Here is a 5,868-nt window from a genome sequence, read left to right as displayed (position 1 = left end):
CATAATATCGTGAGCCGCCAAGGGATGTCACAGGAGATGGCCCCCACATGTCAATATGAACCAACTCCAATTTTGATGCTTTTGGTTCCTTACCGCCTTTTGAAAAGCTCACTCTTTTTTGTTTTCCAAGAACACAACTTTCACACAGTTTGTGTTCGACAGTTTTTTAACTCCGGTAGCTTCCCTTTTGATATCAGCATCTTCATTCCCTTCTCACTCATATGTCCAAGTCTACAGTGCCATAGACTTGAGTTAGCTCCACAACTGCTAACATTTCTCTGCAACTGGAAGTCATATAAAGAGTTTCAGTTTTTGTTCCTCGAGCAACAATCATGGCTCCTTTGCTCACTTTCCAAGAGTCATCACCAAAGGTCACTTTATGGCCTTCGTCATCAAGTTGTCCTACTGAGATCAGATTCCGGGTCAACTTTGGTACATGCCTCATTTTGTTGAGCTTCCAGATAGATTCGTTTGACATTTTCAAACTGACATAACCCATGCCAGCTATTTCCAAAGGTTTTCCATCAGCCAGGAAAACTTTTTCGTAATTACCAACAGTGTAATTATTGAATAGCTCACGATCACCAGTGGTATGAAACGAAGCTCCCGAATCCATAACCCAAGAATCAACCGGGCTTTCCATGGATAGTACTAAGGCATCATATACATTCTCAGTAACAACATTTGCATTATTCTTGGGTGATTTGCAGTCCTTTTTCATGTGACCAGTTTCACCACAGCTCCAGCACTTCAATTTCTTTTCAAATGTATTTTTGTCTTTTCCAGTTCTTAATTTGGATCTGCCACACCATCGGTTAGAACCTTTTTCGCTACTCCTGCCCCTACTTCTGTTTTTGAGATTTAGGGCAGATCTCGATGATGTTGCTTCTCCCGAATCCATCCTGCGAACTTCTTCACCAAGGATTTGATCTCTGATATCATTAAATTGTAACTTTTATTTTCCAGCAGAATTGTTAACCGCTGCCCGCATCGGTTCCCAAACATTTGGTAAAGACGAAAAAAGAATAAGTGCTCGAATCTCCTCATCAAATTTGATTTCAACCGATGTTAGCTGGGAAACAATCGTGTTGAATTTATTTATGTGTGTCGCCACCGAAGCACCTTCCTCCATCTTCAAATTGAATAACTTTTTCATGAGGAACACTTTATTATTTGCTGATGGCTTCTCGTACATGTCCGACAAAATGGACATCATCTCCTCCGTAGTTTTTGCCTTCGCCACGTTGTGTGCCACGTTCTTTGTTATGGTCAATCGTATTACCCCTAACACCTAGAGATCAAGGAGCTCCCACTCATCATCCTCCATCTTTTCTAGCTTCACCTCGGATAGAGGTTGATGTAGCTTCTTGCTATACAAATAATCTTTAATCTGTAACCGCCAGAACGTGAAATCTGTACCGTCGAACTTATTGATTCCAGGTCCAGATCCGTCATTTTTGGCCATCGCTTCTCCTGCCTTAATAAAATTTCAAAAAATCTTTTTTGATGTGGAAAATTAGACAAAGCTGCAATGTAGTAGCTCAGTTCTAATTTACAAGATTAATTGGTTAATTATATTTTATTAACAAGAGCACAAGTTAAGATCAAGAACACATGACATGAGTAGCTCGGGTCGGTCATGGTTGTTCAACAATAGCTCGGGCATTGAACAATAGCTCGGGCTTGGAGCTAGGGCTCGGGAATGTGTTTGTGCTTGGCTCGGGTCGGGGCTTAGGGTGCTCAAGAAAGTGATGTGCAAGGCCAGGGTAGTGTTCGGTCATGGGAAGAACACATGGTATTCAGGTCGGGAATGGACACGTGGCTGGAACTAAAACACGATTAGTGTCCTGCTAGGTGTCATGCACTCGATTGACACCTGTCCCAGCTCATCCTCTATAAATAGGAGTTGAGAGTTCGGTCATTTTTACACCATTTCATCTCACTTCTTAGTTCTACTCGGATCAAAGAGTAGCTCGGGAGCTCGGGAAAGAGTAGCTCGGGAGTTCGGGAAGGAGTAGCTCGGGGCTTGACCAGGAGCAGTTCAGGTCGGGCTTGACCAGGAGTAGTTCAGGTTGGGCTTGAAGGGAGAGGTCAGGTCGGGTCAGTCTTGAGACCAGGTCGGGTCGGGACTTGGACCTAAGGCAGCTAGGGGTTGTCTTCTTCCAGCTTAATTCATACTTCGGTGTTAGGTACGATAGTACTGTTCGAGATATCCTGACTGAGTATGCATGTATTATGTGACTGCATGATTTATATGTCATTGATTTATGCTGCATTCATCTGCATATTGAGCTATCTCCTTAGAGATGTATATTAGTAGGGTTGTACCCTATCCTGTTAGTGGATGGACTTCCATCAATTTGGGTCCGGCAAATCCACTGGTATATTGGTATGGGAGCCACCTCCTGCAGCAATGGCACATCGTGCTACATACCAGCACCCGGTCTGTCTTTGTTATCTGATCTTTGACCTCGAGTTATAGGGAGTTCACTTTGCATGCATGTATACTCATACTCTCATACTGAGCGTTTTATGCTCACGTCTCGTACTTTGTGTTTCTGGACACCCTATTCCATGGGGCAGGTTTGCGATTGGACGAGGCGGGTGGTTCCAGGAGGGGCTAGGCAGCGGTTGGTCAGCTGGAGCTTTGCTTAGGTTTCTATTTCTGTTGTTATCGGATTGATACAGCTTTTCGTTATGGTTGTATAATCTAATTGGATTTTTATAAATTCCTTGCCTTGGGATTGTAGTATTTGTAATGTTTCCGCAGTTTATTCTGATATCTGTTTAATTAAGTTAATTGCATGCCTAAGTTCTGTTTAGTAGGTGATCCGGGTAAGGGTCACTACATTTATGGTATCAGAGCATGCATAGTTTTCTTGGGATTTAGATTCTGCATAAGATAACCGTGAGGTAATTTGTGTAGACGACAGATCATGACTATCAGAGCAGCCATGGCAGTGTAGGTGGATGCTGGGGAGACGATGACGGAGAGCGTCGTTGTGAGCGCCATCATCGTCGCCATGATGATCAGCATTTTAGCGTATGCCGATTTCTTCCAATGGGTCCTAAGCCCTTGGTTGGAGGTGAGTCTCCGGAGGATGCGGAGAACTGGTTAGACCGCATGGAGACGACTTTTCAGACGTTCCGTTGCACTGAGGAGCAGAAGATAGAGATGCTAGGATATCTTCTGGAAGGGCGAGCCCGAAAGTGGTGGAGGTTCATTTCTGCACCGTTCGTCACGGCGAGAGGGGTTGCTACTTGGGCTGAGTTCTGCACAGCTTTTCAGAAGCTGTATTTTCCTCCTGCACTCCGTCAGGCGAAGGCAGGTGAATTACTGAGTCTGCGACAGGGTGCCATGTCTATTGACGAGTACCATCAGAAGTTCTTTGATCTTCTATCCTATTGCCCTGAGATTGCTGACAGCTCGGGGATGAAGTATAACCTGTTCCTTCAGGGTCTCAAACCTGAGATTCATGACCGTGTGGAGGTTGGAGATGACATGTCCTACGAGGGTTTGGTGAGCCGTTGTCATCAGGCAGAGGACAGCATTCGGAGGAACCGATCTTTCTCTCAGTCCAGGCCTGCTAGTTCTTTGGGTCCCCGTGCTCAGTCTTTCAAGAAGTCTGGATCTACTTCTTCTTCCTCTGGTTCCGCTGGTGTTATTCGTTTTGGGAAGAAGGAGAAGTATGATCATTGTGGGAAGAACCATCCGTCAGACAAGTGCCGTAGAGCTTCTGGAACTTGTTTCCGTTATGGAGAGGTGGGTCATCTCCGAAGAGATTGTCCACTATCTGGGAGAGGAGGTTCTGGTTCTGGATCAGGTTCTCAAGCCATCGTTCAGCAGAGGTCGCAGGAACAGCCTGCTGGGAGTTCTCACTTGACGCCGCGGGCTTCTGGCCAGGTGTTTGCCTTGAGGCACGACCAGGCCATGGAGAAGAATGAGAAGGTCATCGCAGGTACATTTCTGTTATATGGTTTACCTGCTCTTGTACTCATTGACACTGGTGCATCTCATTCCTTCATTTTTGCACGTTTTGTTAAGAGGCATAAGTTACCTTACATTGCACTAGACGTAGTAGTTTCTGTTTCTACTCCGAAGGGTCAGTCTGCTTTGGCCAAGCGTCTAATGATGGGTTGCCCTTTAGAATTCGAGGGTAACATTCTGATTGCGAATTTCATGGTTCTTGCGATGGATGACTTTGATTGCATTATGAGAATAGATATGTTGACTACCTATCGAGCTTCAGTGGACTGCTATCAGAGATTAGTACGCTTTCATCCGGAGGGGAGTGATAGCTGGTTTTTCTATGGTGAGGGAGCGCGACCCCCGATGCCTTTGCTATCTGCTTTGAGAGCCTGTCGAGCTCTAGAGTCTGGCGGGAAAGGTTACCTCATCTATGCAGTTGATTTTTCCGTTGAAAGCGTAGGGATAGAGAGCATTCCGGTCGTGAATGAATTTCCAGATGTATTTCCAGATGAGATTCCGGGTTTACTTCCTGTTAGGGAAGTCGAGTTTGTCATAGAGTTGATGCCAGGTACTTTGCCTATTTCTTGAGCACCATATCGTCTGGCTCCGTCAGAGATGCGTGAGTTGAAGAATCAGCTACAGGATCTTTTGGACAAGGGGTACATTCGTCCTAGTGTATCTCCTTGGGGAGCTCCTGTTCTCTTCGTGAAGAAGAAGGATGGGTCGATGCGGCTGTGCATTGACTATCGTCAGTTGAACCGAGTTACTGTGAAGAACAAGTATCCTTTGCCTCGTATCGATGACTTGTTTGATCAGTTGCAGGGTACTTCAGTCTACTCCAAGATTGACTTGAGATTTGGGTATCATCAGATGAGAGTCCGAGATCAGGACGTAGCCAAGACAGCATTTCGTACTCGCTATGGGCATTACGAGTTTCTAGTGATGCCATTTGGTTTGACTAATGTGCCGGATATATTTATGGATCTGATGAACCGTGTATTCAGGGAGTACTTGGATAAGTTTGTCGTGGTCTTCATTGACGACATTCTGGTGTATTCGCGTAATGAGGACGAGCATGTTTCTTACTTACGGGTGGTACTGCAGACTCTTCGGGACGAGCAGTTGTACGCCAAGTTGAGTAAGTGCGAATTCTGGATGGATCGAGTGGTCTTTCTTGGCCATATCATATCCAGGGAAGGGATTTCTGTCGATCCGAGCAAGATTGAGGTTGTGCTTAATTGGTCACGTCCGACGACAGTTGCTGAGATCCGTAGTTTTCTAGGTCTAGCAGGGTATTATCGTCGTTTCATTCTGAATTTCTCTCAGTTAGCTCGACCTTTGACGCAGCTTACCCGCAAGGGTATGGATTTCGAGTGGTCCTCCGAGTGCGAGGAGAACTTCTGTGAGCTTCGACGACGGTTGACTTCTGCGCCGGTGTTGGCATTGCCGTCAGGATCTGGAGGGTATGTGATGTACACTTATGCTTCTCTTCAGGGGTTAGGTTGTGTCCTGTCTCAGAATGGGCATGTGATCGCATACGCTTCTAGACAGCTAAAGCTTCACGAGGATAATTATCCGGTTCATGATTTGGAGTTGGCAGCGATTGTGTTTGCTTTGAAGATCTGGCGTCATTATCTGTATGGCGAGAAATTTGAGATCTTCACCGACCACAAGAGTCTCAAGTATTTGTTCACTCAGGCAGAGTTGAACATGAGGCAGAGACGTTGGATGAACTTGCTTAAAGACTATGATTGCGAGATTAAGTATCATCCGGGAGCTGCTAATCTCACTGCTGATGTCTTGAGTCGCAAGGTGCGTCTTTCCGCACTGTAGACTTGTTCGATGTCTAGTGCAATCGAGGAGTGTTGTTCTTCAGGGTATACCTTCAAGCACAAGAA

This window comes from Henckelia pumila, unplaced genomic scaffold, assembly GCF_033568475.1.
Source record: "Henckelia pumila isolate YLH828 unplaced genomic scaffold, ASM3356847v2 CTG_80:::fragment_1, whole genome shotgun sequence".
Classification (NCBI taxonomy): Eukaryota; Viridiplantae; Streptophyta; class Magnoliopsida; order Lamiales; family Gesneriaceae; genus Henckelia; species Henckelia pumila.
Note: the sequence above shows the minus strand (reverse complement) of the source record.